The sequence below is a fragment of the Adiantum capillus-veneris genome, chromosome 6, assembly GCF_014529385.1.
Source record: "Adiantum capillus-veneris isolate H3 chromosome 6, ASM1452938v2, whole genome shotgun sequence".
In the NCBI taxonomy this organism is placed as follows: Eukaryota; Viridiplantae; Streptophyta; class Polypodiopsida; order Polypodiales; family Pteridaceae; genus Adiantum; species Adiantum capillus-veneris.
The window spans coordinates 131,479,929-131,496,362 of NC_140936.1; the positions used below are offsets into that span (position 1 = coordinate 131,479,929).

General features: G+C 44.4%; 2 pseudogenes; one reads left to right on the forward strand and one right to left on the reverse strand.

The window, feature by feature from the left end:
- Positions 1-584: 584 nt before the first annotated feature.
- On the reverse strand, positions 585-15,028 carry LOC147456294 (uncharacterized; annotated as a pseudogene).
- A 148-nt stretch (positions 15,029-15,176) lies between these two features.
- Positions 15,177-16,022, forward strand: LOC147456295 (uncharacterized; annotated as a pseudogene).
- Positions 16,023-16,434: the final 412 nt, after the last annotated feature.

The window sequence follows — 16,434 nt, forward strand, 5'->3', positions numbered from 1 at the left end:
AAGAAACGTGCAACTAGTCCTTCCTATCATCTGAAACCTAAACATCGCCTTTTGAGAGGGGCAAAAAATTGCGATCCACTGTATTTTAGGTCAAACAAACAAGTACAGGAAGGTCTTACCAGCTTAGCTTTATGTCCTAGACTACTCTCCTATCAACAATTATGCATTAATCTTTCAAAACAGCACTTAAACGGCAGATTTAAGTGATTTACCGCAATAAAATCAACCTTCTTACGAAAACAATGAAGACTACACTTGAAAGAAAGAGCAATGGACCACTGACACAATGCAATGATCTTAAAAAACCTAAAATTTTCACTCTCTCTCTCTCTCTCTCTCTCTCTCTCTCTCTCTCTCTCTCTCTCTCTCTCTCTCTCACATGGTCACACCAACGCCACAGCACAACAGGAGACAAAACTTGACTTGACAAGGCAAGACTCTCACTTCTAACTGCTCACAACTGAGAGTCACAAACTAAAAGTTTCTTGTCTTCCACTTGAAAAACCAAACCCTGCTCACTACGCAGACAGAATACCTAGTACGAAACTACCTAAGGGAGCATGAAATCATGCACTAGAATCTTATTATAAATATTGTTTTGGAAGCAATCCCTTTATCCATTCTTTCTCGATGTTAGTTGCACCAGCAAGTTTGTCACGATGGTGACTATGTTAACAACAATACATCTACTCCTAGTTGCAGATACGTGAAGTGCCATGCCAAGGAGGACCCCTGCGCTTGGATGGTCACACCCCTTCACCCAAAAGACGTGCCTCTTTGCCAAAAGCCACACTCCTTCGACGATTGGTCACACCCCTTCGCTCTATGGGTGCGACTCTTTGCCCAATGGTTGTAGTTCTTCGCCGAAAGAATGTGTCTTTACATCTAAAGTCATGTCTCTTCACCAGGAGACGTGTCTTTTCATTTCTCTATTCGTCTCCTATATAAGGAGCCTATTGTACTCAGTTTTCGACAAGTCATCAATCAAACACAAAGTCTTCTAAGTCTTGTTTCTGAGTTTAATTCAAGTTTCTTAAGTCTTAATCATAAGTTTAAGTACTTAATTAAGGATTAGCACCTAGAGTCCTTACAGTGGTATTAGAGAAAAAATTTTCCCCGGACCCGAAGGTTGTGAGCCTTCTCACCCTCGCCGCTACCCTCTCCCGGAGTTACATGAAAGCAGAAGAAAGGTGGTGCACACACGCATACGCGTATGAGCTCCAGAGGAGACACCTCCTGTCGTCAAGGTCGACAATCTCGAGGCATTGGACCGAGATTTTGACTTCCTAGAAGAGCTCGGCGAGACCTCGGCATCGGCTTTACCTGAATATATACGACACACTTCTTCAGCTTGTTCTCAGTATTCCCTCTAAGACTGAACCATGCCGACATCTCGGGACAGAGAATGCCAATTCGAGGACCCGATAGTAGTTCTCAAAGAGCACATGGCAGCAATTTCAACAAGCCTCGCATTGATTCACACTCACTTGGATCAGATGCAGATGCACCCTCTTCTCCAAGTCACCCAACTATTTCTCGGACTACACATGCTTCAACATCTTCTTCCGATGCTTCAGTGGTCGACCAGAAAGAACCACTCAAACATAAGCTTTCGGAACCCAAATTTTCTCACCTAAAGCATGATTTCTCAAAGAGAACTAGACACAAAGTACCTTCGTGCGAGCAAACTAAGTCTCAGCATGAATATTCTTGGAAGTGCTATAGTTCTAAGAAGCAACCAACTTCTTATCGGAATCATCAGCAATAGAAGTAACGATATGAAGCTTCCAACAGATCATCAACAATATCAAGATGGGCTTACTTAGTGGCACATATATCCGACCCTAGTCAAGTACTTGACTAGGGTCGGATATATCATGAATGCCGCGACGCTGGACAAGTTCCCCCTCGCGAGCCATGCCCTACATTTAAGTCTTTCTTGTCTGGTGGTGGTAAAGTCGAAGATTTGTTGATCCTTTCCTTGTGCAAGAGAATCCTTCAGAGGTCTAATAGGCAACAGCTCTCTCGACCTCCCCCTTCTCAATTGGAAGCCTTAATACATGTTGAGAAAGCTGAAGATTCAGAAGATTCCAGTTCTTGTGCGACAACCAACAAGCACATAACCACTTCTTTGGCCGTGATCCAGGTAGGAAAATTCGCCTCGTCACCACCCTTGCAGAATACAATCTTTGTCTCTCTACAGATACCAAATGCAGTGGTGAATGATAATTCTTCAAAGTTGAAGACTCTAGTCCTTACCTTCAATGGTGCAAAGGATAAAGCAAATACAGACTCTTCCAGCACGACTTTAGTCACTGCAATTGAATCTTTGGACACAACTTGTTCCACAGATAAACCTCTACAGATGGATATACCTTCAAACACTACTCTGTCTCAGTCTACAACATCCGTTCAGGAGGATTTTACTGTTCCAGACAAACCAATGGAATATCTTACAGATTTACAACCAGTGTGTTAGGTGCAGCGAAATGAATGTTGAAACTTTGCTCAAGATGAGTGCTCCGAACTGTGCTCAAGGATTCTTTTTACTTACAGAAGGGAGAGCCTTCCATTCCTTAATGAGAGAGGACAATGGACACAAACAAAGTGAATTAACACTATAAATGAAGGTGCATGAGACTAAGAGATAGAGAGATAAGAGAAATACGACACCAGAGACGTTGTAAAACCCTCCTCGGAAGGCCCCACTCTCGTCGGCGAGAGTGGTCTACTATTGATTGCACAAACCGGTACAAACTGAATGCATGAGAGTGATGCAATCTAGGCTAGGTCGATATCGACGACGGGGATGACGAGACCGATGCTATGGCCGAAATCTGCTACTCTTATCTGCTATCCAAAAACGTTGATAGGCTGAATTGTGCTGCGACTGAAAACGCAAGAGAAAACGTTGCCTTTACTACTGGTCTTTAAGGCTGGAAATCTGCTAACTGTTGTGGGGCTGAACTAGCTATGGAAACTTGCTGAAAATGACCTGCTGAAAATCGCCAAGGGCGATATCGACGAGGATCTATGTTGGGATGAAAAACGCTGGCCTTGACGATGCTTTATCTGCTGAAAAACGCCATGCAAGGGAGCGATCTGTGGTCCTGGAAAAACGCTAGAGATGAGATCTGCTTGGCGATGATTACCTGCTGAGGAAATGCTGGCCAAGGGGGAAATCTGTGGCGATGATGCTAGGAAGGGAAAACGCTAGACTGTGGATCTTCTTGCTTGGAGGGAAAACCACCAAGGGGATTCTTGCTGAGAAGTTGCCTAATTGAGCTTGTGCTCCTGCTGCCTCTTCTGCCAATTAGTGCTAGTCTAGGTTTTCTCATATACAAACTTACTCAATTTGCCCTACCTACTTTTCAACAAAAGTCACTTAAAAATAATAAGTGAAAAATATCAAAAATAGGGAAAATAAGTCTATGCACTGTAAAAATGCTCCTGATGGGTTCTGATGGAAATCTAATGATCATGTTGTGTGCAACCGGAGGATATGCATCTAATCTAAGTGATTGGTCATGCACGGTCTGCGAACACTCACAAAAGTGTCAGATCACTTCCTATTCTAAACTGACTTGACTGAACTGAACCCTGATCATGCTGTAGCTTGTCCACGGACACATAGGGTTGGATGTGTCACGTGACATCCCCTCCTTTTCAAAGTGAGGTACTGGTACCAAACTGTATGGCGTCGAGGGAGATCGCCAACAGGGTCTAGAATCCTGGGAAGGATGCTTCGCCGGCCCACTCTGATGCGTGGGTTGTGCATAACTTGAACTTCATAAAGGTCTGCAACGCTTGCTTCTTTGGGCCGCGCCGAAACCAACACAAAGTCTTCTGTGGCTCCTTCGATGCTTCAACTTTGTCTAGAGTCATGCTTCTTTCTTCTTCAAGAATCTCCATGACTGAAAATTCCTGAAACTACTTCCAACACAAAACCATGAACATACCTATTCCATGTAAAGTGACAAAGACTGTGTATGCAATGTAGATGAACAAAGAGACGGAGTGACAAACCGTTCATTACACACGCAAACAATGAGATCGAATCTTTCTCTTATGATCTAGAGCAATCAACTCTGGCAATTCACAACGGAAATGCCCATGCTCGGTGCTCATACTTTCATGTGCTCTGTCTACAACTGCGTCGTGCCAAGGGAGAGACATGGAATGTGACTTCCTTGAATGCACACTTTTCAACTTTTCATGAACAATCAGCATACATTCGTGCTCATTCATGAGTGAAACGTGCTCAACGTACAATATGTCATGCCTAGGAAAGGGATCACATAAAGACGCTGACAAAAATACAGCAACCGATCACGAATGAAACACTCGAATAATGCGTGCGTATGAATCATGCGAACACATAATACTTCTTGTAAGGGTTCTTTGGACCTAGGCTCGAGAGCCAAGATCGATCCTTCGTGATTGATCGAATCTACAACAAGGTTAGCTTCGCTAGAAAAAGCATCAACTAACTCATCATCCTTGTGAACAATCATGTCATCTTCATGCAAATCATCATGTTTGTGAGAAATCACATCTTGATCATGCAAATCATCATGCTTGTCATTGTCATCCAAATCATCATGCTCATCATTATCATTCAAATCATCATGCAAATCATTGTCATTCAAATCCTGGGTATCATGCTTTGGAGAAGAAGAGACTGAGAGAGTCCCCTTCTCCCGAATCCGTTCAATCTTCGCTTGCACATTAGCAATGAGAGAGGGAAAATGAACAACTTGCTCTCCACGAATGACAATGGGTGTCACGTGACACATCCAAGCCTATGTGTCCGTGGACAAGCTACAACATGACCAGGGTTCAGTCAGTCCAGTCAGTCTAGATTAGAAGTGATCTGGCACTTTTTGTGAGTCTATTCGTAGACCGTTCATGCCTAGTCACTCAGCATAGATGCATATCCTCTGGTTGCACATAGCATGATCATCATTATTCCCTTCAGAATCCATCAGATTCAGTCAGGGATTTTTCCAGTGCATTTAGCCTATTTTCCCTATTTTTGGTATTTTTCACTTATTATTTTTAAGTGACTTTCCAACAAAAGTAGGTAGGGCAATTTTGCTAAGTTAATATATAAGCAAACCCAAGTTAGCACTTTTTGGCAGAAGAGGCAGCAGGAGCACATGCTCAACAGGCACCTTCTCAGAAGAACCCAGCAAGAACCCTTGGCGTTTTCCATTGCCGTCATCGCCAACACCCTCAAGCACCTGGCGTTTTCTGTCCTAGCAAGTTTCCCGCATCAGCAGTACCCGATTCCCCTTGGCGTTTCCAGCCCTTGTGTCATCGCCATACTCAGCCTGACGTTTTTCCCATGATCGCCAGTTTCCCCCCGGATAGCCAGCGTTTTTACTAACGCTCAGCAGAAGCAGTAGCGTTTTTGGTTTTCAGCCTTAGCGATAGCAGATGTACAACGTTTTCAATAGGCATTAGAAGCAGATAATTCAGCCCTAGTTGGATACAGAAGAACCCCCATTTTCAGCCATAAAAACGCAGCCAAAACAGTCATTTTCAGCCACCCAAAACAGCCCAAAGATTTGCAGATTTTCAGCAGTTAGAAGACCACAGATTTCAGCCCTAAAGTCATTGTCGTCATCACGGTCGTCGTCATCGGCATAGTCCCAAGTTGCATCAATCCATTGCATCCGCATTGTACCACTTTGTGCAATCAATAAGTAGACCACTCTCGCCGACGAGAGTGGGGCCTTCGGAGGAGGGTTTTACAACGTCTCTGGTGTCGTATCTCTCTTCTCTCTCTATCTCTCAGTCTCATACACTTGCACGCACAGTGTCCATTCACCTTGTCATGATCATAGCACTTTCCATTGAGAATGGAAGGCTCTCCCTTCCATAAGAACTAAAAGGAACCTTGAGCACAGTTCGGAGCACTCATCTTGAGCAAAGCGCAAACAATCATTCCGCTGCACCTTACATTGGTATCAGAGCTTTGGCAGTGTTCTGTATCACTCAAGGAAAGAACCACAAGAACCACATAATTTTTTTTGCTTGTTGAGGTCGCACGAACCAAGTTCGCTTGGGCGTGTCGATTCCTAATCGTGTTTTCTAAAGAGTGACAAGAATCCAGGAAAGAAGGGCTTGTCCAGCCTCCCCTTGTGTCTCTTTTCACTCATTGAGAGCGGATCGTGCACTTAGCAGCCAGCCAATCGACGTGAGGTGGAAAAAAGCAACCTTGGTGTGAGCGCAAGGCCGCCAAGGGGTGCGCCCACGGAAAAGAGTAGAACTCGGGTGAAGAGAAGATCCTTCTCGAACGCGATTTGCAAGCGAAAGAAAACCTCAAGAACCTCAAGAACCCAAGTTCCTTGTGAACTTAAGAACCCACGACTTTAGAATGATCATCACTCGAAGCGGAATGAATACTTCGCTTGGAGGTGATGAGTAGAAAGCGAAGAAAGAATCGCAGCCATAGAGCATAAGTACCAAGAAAGAATGGCAGTCATAGCCCGTGCGAGCAAGCAAGCCCGCTTGGAAGCCGAAGTAAGAAAAGCAGAAATGGATCGCAGACACGCAAAAGACAAAGCAGAAAGAAAAGCAATACAAGAACAGAGCGATCGACAAAACAAAGAGTTCTGGCGACTCTATTCTCAACTTCAGGCACAGATGCACGAGATTTGGAAAAAGGAGACTGTCTCAATCTCTTTTTCTCTAAAGCATGACTCACAGGATTTGCATGATTATGAGAAGCATGATAAATTGAATGAAAATGATTTGCATGATGATTTGAATGATATTGCTAAGCATGATGATTTGGATGCCAATGACAAGCATGATATTTTGCATGATCAAGATGTGATTTCTCACAAGCATGATGATTTGCATGAAGATGATGTGATTGTTCACAAGGATGATGTGTTAGTGAATACTTTTTCTAGCGAAGCTAACCTCGTTGTAGATTTGATCAATCACGAAGAACCGATCTTGGCTTTCGAATCAAGGTCCAAAGAATCCCCACAGAACGATTCGATCATTCAGGAAGAGCCAATCTTGGCTCTCGAGCCTAGGTCCAAAGAACCCTCACAGGAAGTATTATGTGTTCGCATAATTGATATGCACGTATTGTTCGAGTGTTTCATTCGTGATCGTTTCCTGTATTTTAGTCAGCATCGTTATGTGATCCCTTTTCCTAGGCATAACATATTGTATGTTGAGCACGTTTCTCTCATGGATGAGCACGAATGTATGCGGGTTTTTCATGAAAAGCTAAAAAGTATGTATTCAAGGAATTCACATTTCATGTCTCTTCCTTGGCATGACACAGTTTTCAAACAAGCACATGAAAGTATGAGCACCCAGCATAGGCATTTCCGTTGTGTTTTTCCACAGTTGATTGCTCTAAATCATAAGAGAAAGATTCGATATCATTGTTTGCATGTGTTTGATGAACGGGTTGTCACTCCGTCTCTATGCTCATCTATATTTCATACACAGTCTTTAGCAAAGACAAGATTTTTTCCACTCACTTTACATGGAATAGGTATGTTCATGGTTTTGTGTTGGAAGTGGTTTCAGGGATTTTCAGCCATGGAGATTCTTGAAGAAGAAAGAAGCATGACTTTGGACGCAGTTGAAGCATTGAAGGAGCCACAAAAGAATTTGTGTCGCTTTCGGCGCGGCCCAAAGGAAGCAAGCGTTGCAGACCTTTATGAAGTTCAAGTACCGCACGACCCACACATCAGAGTGGGCCGGCGAAGAGTCCCTTCCAGGATTCCGAATGCTATTGGCGATCTCCCTCGATGCCATACAGCTCGGTACCAGTACCTCACTTTGAAAAGGAGGGGATGTCAATTGACATATCCAACCCTATGTGTCCGTGGACAAGCTACAGCATGACCAGGGTTCAGTCAGTCCAGTCAGTCTAGATTAGAAGTGATCTGACACTTTTTGTGAGTCTATTCGTGGACCGTACATGCCCAGTCACTTAGCATAGATGCATATCCTCTGTTTGCACACAGCATGATCATCAGTATTCCCTTCAGAATCCATCAGATTCAGTCAGGGGATTTTTCCAATGCATTTAGCCTATTTTCCCTATTTTGATATTTTTCACTTATTATTTTTAAGTGACTTTCCAACAAAAGTAGGTAGGGCAATTTTGCTAAGTTAATATATAAGCAAACCCAAGTTAGCACTTTCTGGCAGAACAGGCACCTTCTCAGCAGAACCCAGCAAGAACCCTTGGCATTTTCCATTGCCATCATCGCCAACACCCTCAAGCACCTAGCGTTTTCTGTCCTAGCAAGTTTCCCGCATCAGCAGTACCCGATTCCCCTTGGCATTTCCAGCCCTTGTGTCATCGCCATACTCAGCCTGGCATTTTTTCCATGATCGCCAGTTTTCCCCCGGATAGCCAACGTTTTTACTAACGCTCAGCAGAAGCAGCAACGTTTTTGGTTTTCAGCCTTAGCGACAGCAAATGTACAACGTTTTCAGCAGGCATTAGAAGCAGATAATTCAGCCCTAGTTGGATGCAAAAGAACCCCCATTTTCAGCCATAAAAACGCAGCCAAAACAGTCATTTTCAGCCACCCAAAACAGCCCAAAGATATGCAGATTTTCAGCAGTTAGAAGACCACAGATTTCAGCCCTAAAGTTGTCATCGTCATCACCGTCGTTGTCATCGGCATAGTCCCAAGTTGCATCAGTCCATTGCATCCGCATTGTACCACTTTGTGCAATCAATAAGTAGACCACTCTCGCCGACGAGAGTGGGGCCTTCGGAGGAGGGTTTTACGTCTCTGGTGTTGTATCTCTCTTCTCTCTCTATCTCTCAGTCTCATACACTTGCACGCACAATGTCCATTCACCTTGTCGTGATCATAGCACTTTCCATTAAGAACAGAAGGCTCTCCCTTCCAATAAGAACTAAAAGGAACCTTGAGCACAGTTCGGAGCACTCATCTTGAGCAAAGCGCAAACAATCATTCCGCTGCACCTAACAATGGGAGAGTCACTTTTGGCATTGAGAGTGAACGTATTTTCCGCCCAATCAATGAGAGGGTTATACTCACGAAACCATCGAATGCCCAAAGTCATATCGCATCCTGAGAGAGGAGAGAAAAAATAATTTCTACGGAAAGCAGCTTGTTGAACTGTAAACAACACACCAAGACACTCTTTCGTGAAGAGAGAGTCCATACTGGGAGCAAAGCCAAAGACCTCAAGAGGAGATTTTTGACTAACCTCTAGGCGGGCTTTCTCAACAAGAGGCGGATTGATCACATCATGCATACTACCTGGGTCAAACAATATGACAAAACGTTGTCCCATCATATGACCATAACATTTAATGAGAGACTCATCAATGGGAGGGTCAGGAGAAACTTGGGACACACTCGTGTTATCATTAATTGCATTGACAGAGGAAGTGGGCTCTGTGGATTCTTTAGATTCGTTAGAGTCAAGCTTAGGACATGTCCTTTTTATGTGACCCTTAATGTGACAATGAAAACAATGACCTTCCTTAGAATAAGTGTTTTGCTCTTCCGACGTGATGTATCCTCCTAAAATTCCTTGTGCTACCTTTTCATCTGAGGTTTAGCAGTTGTGTTAGCCTTACCCTTAGGTTCATTAGAAGAATTCTATTCTGAGAGACTGTTGGAAGATTGGTTTGGAGAGTTACCATTCTTACCATTTTGCTTGAGAGTGCGCCAATCGTCCTTCAATCGTGCGAGATACTGAGGTGGAATAAACCGCGCCTTGAGCTTGTCTTGAAAATAAGCCCAATTGAAGGAAAGGGACGTGAATTCGTTGGCTTCCTCTAGGTGCGCGGCTAACTGTGCCTCTTGCCATACATGGTACCAATTGATGGCATCATCGGCAAGATACATAGCTGCCATCAAAAGTTTGCTATTTCCTGTCTTCTTAGTTGTCACAAAATAAGCATTAAATTGATGCAACCAAGAATGAATAACCGTAGCATCCATCTTACCATCATACTTACTGAAAGTTAACTTCTCTGTGACTAGGTTGTTGGAGTCCGCATCCCGGCTTGCGCCACTTGAGGAACTACCAACATCTTTGGCTGGTTCAGACTTCGAGACAAGAACTTGTCGAACCAATTCTTGAGTGTGGAGTTCTGTTTGAGCCTTACGCTAGGCCTCCAAGGCCGCTCTTTGAGCCTCCCGATCGGCCTCCAAGGCCGCTTGTCTTACTTCAACTTCCTCCTGTCTTTGTGCTTTTCTTTCTTCTCGTTCATCACGCTCGCGTTCCAAGGCAATGCAAGTAGCTTCTTGTTGTATGGCAATTCTTTCGTTTCTTTCTTCGCGCTCTCGTTCCATGGCTTCCTGTCGTTCTACTTTTCTTTCTAGTTGTGTCAACGCAACTCGATTCGTTTCTCGTTGTTGTGCCATCATCTCCATCATCGACTTGACCATCGCCTCCATAGAATTCGGTAAAACTTGTGGCGTAGATGGGGAAGGGGGAGGTTCGGGAAAGCCTCGTGGTGGGGAAAACTCTTCTTCACCACTCCCATGCTCATCACCTGTATACGAAGTATCCATTCCGCTTCGGGTGATGACCATGCACTATGATCTTTGGTTCCTAAGTTCACGAGGAACTTGGGTTCTTGCGGGTCTTGGGTTCTTGGATTCTTGAGGGTCTTGAGGTTCTTGAGAGTCTTCTTTTGCTTGCAATCTGTGTTTGAGAAGGATCTTCTCTTTACCCGAGTTCTGCTCTTTTCCGCGGGCGCACCCCTTGGCGGCCTTGCGCTCACACCAAGGTTGCTTTTTTCCACCTCACGTCGATTGGCCGGCCGCTAAGTGCACAGTCCGCTCTCAATGAGTGAAAAGAGGCACAAGGGGAGGCTAGACAAACCCTTCTTTCTTGGGTTTCCTGTCACTCTTCAAAAACACGATTAGGAATCGACACGCCCAAGAAAACTTAGGTTCGTGCAACCTCAACAAGCAAAAAAAAATTATGTGGTTCTTGTGGTTCTTTCCTTGAGTGATACAGAACACTGCCAAAGCTCTGATACCAATGTTAGGTGCAGCGGAATGAATGTTGAAACTTTGCTCAAGATGAGTACTCCGAACTGTGCTCAAGGATTCTTTTTACTTACGGAAGGGAGAGCCTTATGTTCCTTAATGAGAGAGGGCAATGGACACAAACAAAGTGAATTAACACTGTGAATGAAGGTGCATGAGACTGAGAGATACAGAGAGAAGAGAAATACGATACCAGAGACGTTGTAAAACCCTCCACCAAAGGCCCCACTCTTGTCGACGAGAGTGGTCTACTATTGATTGCACAAACTCGTACAAACTGAATGATTATGACTGATGCAATCTAGGCTAGGTCGATGTCGACGACGGGGATGACGAGACCAACGCTATGGATGAAATCTGCTACTCTTCTCTGCTGTCCAAAAACGTTGATAGGCTAAATTCTGCTACGGCTGAAAACGCAAGAGAAAACACTGCCTTTGCTGGTCTTTATGGTTGGAAATCTGCTAACTATTGTGGGGCTGAATTGGCTATGGAAACTTGTTGAAAATGACCTGCGCCAAGGGCTGATATCGACGAGGATCTATGCTGGGATGAAAAACGCTGGCGTTGACGATGCTTTATCTGCTGAAAAACGCCATGCAAGGGGGCGATCTGTGGTCCTGGAAAAACGCTAGAGATGAGGTCTGCTTGGCGATGATTACCTACTGAGGAAACGCTAGCCAAGGGGGGAAATCTGTGAAGGGGAAACTCTAGGCTGTGGATCTTCTTGCTTGGAGGGAAAACCACCAAGGGGATTCTTGCTGAGAAGTTGCCTGATTGAGCTTGTGCTCCTGCTACCTCTTCTGCCAATTAGTGCTAGTTTAGGTTTTCTCATATACAAACTTACTCAATTTTCCCTACCTACTTTCTAACAAAAGTCACTTAAAAGTCAAAAAACAGGGAAAATAGGTCTATGCACTGTAAAAATGCTCCTGATGGGTTCTGAAGGAAATCTGATGATCATGCTGTATGCAACCGGAGGATATGCATCTAATCTAAGTGACTCGTCATGCACGGTCTGCAAACACTCACAAAAGTGCCAGATCACTTCCTATTCTAGACTGACTTGACTGAACTGAACCCTAATCATGATGTAGCTTGTCCACGGACACATAGGGTTGGATGTGTCACGTGACACAATGGTCATCACTCAACAAAAAACTCAAGTCAGTTTACCAATAATTTCAATCGAAGCAGATACAGATTCAATCTTTTCTTGGACAAAGCTTGAAGTTACAAATAACTTTGACAAAGGCACTTATCAAGTTGCAGATATGATCAGTTTTCAGTTTGGCAAAATAGTCATGGTCAATAATAGTGCCATGACATGGGACTTCACAGAAAGAGCTTTGGATACAGAAGCACTACAACAATACATTCCCTTCTCCCGGAGTTTCTACAACTACCCTGGGTTTTATTTAAAGAGGGAGGGAATGTCACGATTGTGACTATGTTAGCAACAATACATCTACTCCTAGTTGCAGATACTCGAAGTGCCATGCCAAGGAGGACCCCTGCGCTTGGATGGTCACACCCCTTCGCCCAAGAGACGTGCCTCTTCGCCAAAAGCCACACTCCTTCGGCGACTGGTCACACCCCTTCGCTCTACAGGTGCGACTCTTCGCCCAATGGTTGCAGCTCTTCGCTGAAAGGATGTGTCTTTACATCTAAAGTCATGTCTCTTCACCAGGAGACGTGTCTTTTCATTTGTGTCTATTCGTCTCCTATATAAGGAGCCTATTGTACTCAATTTTCGACAAGTCATCAATCAAACACAGAGTCTTCTAAGTCTTGTTTTTGAGTTCAATTCAAGTTTCTTAAGTCTTAATCATGAGTTTAAGTACTTAATTAAGAATTAGCACCTAGAATCCTTACAAAGTTTATCAGGCACAGTAATAAGCACTTCCTTCAAGAGCTTCTTCACGTTCTCAGTAGTTGCGGTCAATGTCGTAACAAGTAAGGTTGATGTGAGGGTCTATATCTGTCGCTGCATGTCCTTCAGTTGATGTCCCAAGACGCCATGCAAACCCATCTCTAGGATCCTTAACTCGCTCACGCAAGGACATAACAATAGTGACGTCGATAAGGCCTGGTTCTACCCTTACATTTGTAAACTCCGACCTTACTTTACTAGTAGAAACTTCTTCTAGCCAACCAGGCTGATTGAAGTTTTTTATTGAGCTATGCAGATCATGCCTTTTGAAGTCCACACTGGAATGATTATGTCTATACCTAGCAAGTTGTTCTCTGTCCTATACATGAGAGTATAACTTGATACGAAAGCCCTATGCAATGTATCGGTGGTTGGAGGTTTACGCACTAGCACGAATGAATTGAAGAAAACACTCCCACCCTCTGGGCATTTAGCCTTAAGGTCATCAAAAGTGATCTGATCAACATTTCCATTTACCATAAATACCCTGAACGCGGAACAGGAACGGCGACGTGACCCCCCGCGGAACGGGGGAATGGCGAGGGGTCTGAAACGAGATCAGCGCAGAACGGGAGACATAAAAACACCCAAATAATGCAATTTTAGGTCTTGTGTGATTGAATAATAGTAGTGTCAGAGTCCTTTGACTCTAATACTCACAAAAAACTTGATTTGAAGACCATTCAACCTTACTATGGCCAACGTGTGTCACATAGACTTGAGAGCTTGAGGGGGGGGAGGGACACAAAGAGAGCTTAAAAGTTGAGAGAGGGAGACTCCAAAGAGCTTGAGAGAGAGGGGGAGCGGGAGAGAGCCTTGTCAACTCTAGAGTCTAGAGTCTAAACTTAACGAGGCTAGAGCTTGAGAGTCAAAACTCGAGACTTGAGAGGGTAGAGCTTGAGCTTTGGCCCTTGAAAGCTTGTGTGCACTGCGAAGGTAAGAGGTGGGGGGAAGGGCATTTAATAAGGGGAAGCCTCACAAGATAAAGCATATAAATCTGAAAATCTGTCATTCCGGGCTGGCCGTTTTGGTACCAAATGCTTGTCCGGAACGTCTTCGCCAGTCCGGGCCATGAAAACCCTCTAGAACGCCATTCTGGCTTTCCTATCCCATAGGGGGGCGTTCCTCGGTAACTATGCCATTTACAAGTAGCTTTTCCAAATAATTTTCCACGGGAATCTACCACAAATGCCATTCACTTTTCTTGTCCCACGTGGCAACCACTAGAATGAACTTTGCGACAAACTCTCCTCGTGATCCAGGGATCACATAGCCTGCCATGCATGAAGCAAGCAATCGCTTTAGTGCCCTTCCTGAACCACATCATCTCGCAAAGCAGAGGCTGCAACTTCCGCAAGAATTGGCTCAGTTGGCAAACCAATATAAATCATGGACCTATCCTCAGAAACGCACAGAATCAAGTTCATGTGTGAAGCTGACATGGCTTCTACAAGCTCAGATCGAGCACATATTGAGAGCCTTGTTGAAGCAGACAAAAGTGCCATGGCTTGGCTTTCAGTCATGACCCACGGTGCACATCCACATGCAGACCCTTCTCGTCAAATCAGCTTCACACATGAACTTAATTATGTGTGTCTCTGAGGAAAGGTCCATGGCTTCTGCAAGCTCAGATCGAGCACATATTGAGAGCCCTGCTGAAGCATACAAAAGTGCCATGGCTTGGCTTTCAGTCATGACCCCATGGTGCGCATCCACATCCAGACCCTTCTCGTCAAATGGCCTGGCGATGGTTCGAACCAACTTTTGCAAAGCAAAACGCCAAACAAAGGATGGCTTATCATTTTATCAAGTCAGGAGGGTCCTTAGGATGTTTTTGGACCATCAGACCTTCAATGGAGTTATGCTAGACACCTTTGCTAAAGTTACCAATCTGTTACCGAGCAAGCACAACGCGGACAGTGAGAGGGCCAGATCGATGGGTTTCAAACTACGCGAGCTATAGGCGAGAAGTCCTTCTCCTTCCTCTGTTATTGCTCCGCCTTCCTCCGCACATCAAGATTTGCAGCTCCAATCGGGTAAGCTCTTAAGCTCTTGCTAGCATCAACGGAAAAGAGAAGACGCTTGCAAGAGATGTTAGCGAGAGAGGAGCAAAGAGCAGCGAGAGAGGCAACGAAAAGAGCAGAAAGATGAAGGAAATATATTTCTACGTGCCCTATTCAAGTTGGAGTTGGAAGATTTTGTTATTAGGAATGTGGTTCACTCTAGGAAGGCGCTGACAGATCTGCTCCAGGATCGCTCAGAGCTCCAGTCGGGTAAGCTCTTAAGCTCCTGCTAGCATCAATCTGGTTCACTTTGGGAAGGCGCTTGCAGATCTGCTCCAGTACCACCCTGCCAGTTGGATTTAGAGTTGAATATGGAAGCGCAACATGCCACCCAATTTGTGAAGGGTTGTATTGCTAAAAAACCTCGCCTTGATGGGGAAAAGCGTTATGGCAATGAAAAGCATTATGACTTGCCTATACCTTATGATTGTACAAGTGCTTTGAGATTCCGTTTCAAGGAACTCTGCACACCAGGAACTGCACAACCAGCTTGTTAAGCATCGCAGCACAATCAAAATTGATACTTACTACATTCCCTATTGCACCCTTGTACAATCATCTGGTGTAGGCAAGTCAAGAGCATTGATGGAATTGAGTAAGCTGGGTGTGTATGTTTGCTATTGCAGCCTGGCGAGACTCTCGACAAAATAGCCTTCCCCACGAGGACAGTTGGTCTCACAGATAAGCTTGCTAACACATTCACAGAACATGGTATGGTGTTTTACTTGAAGGCGTGGCTCAGCATATTGGCTGCTTACATTAGTATCACACCTCTAGAGGATTGGAAGCAATATCAGCTTCCTGATGAGCATGGTTCTCCCAAAGATGACCTTGCTGAGAAGATACTAGAGGACCATGATGACACGTACATAGGCAAAAATCTAGACATGTGGAGCATTGGCACACAATGCTCACCTGACGAGGAGGAGGCGTGTATTCACACCCCTTGTAGTGTCATCTTTGCCTTTGATGAAGCAAGAGGACTGCCAATAAAAGAACCAAATTCAAAATTGATGGCCTTATCCCCGAATGACGGACACATTTTTGGGCGAGCGATGGTGCTCAGTCCAACGCCATCTTAAGGCGGCTTCACAAACGTCCGTCCATTCTCTATGGACAAAGAGAATGACCAAGCTGCCACCTAATACATGGGCCACTCGACCAGGATTTGGAAGTTGGTGGGAACTTCTTCTTCTTCTTCTGCTTTTACGCCTGTAATGGTATTTGCCTATTCAATTTGAGAGTAGCGGAATTTAATGAGAGTACTTTCAAGAAATGATTTTGTGAGCATAGCGGGTAGACATAATTGAAGATAGCAACATAATTATAGCAATTAGTTAACTTAGCATGGACAATACTTTTGCAAGAGAGAGAATTTAGAGAACATGACAACAGTTGAGGACCG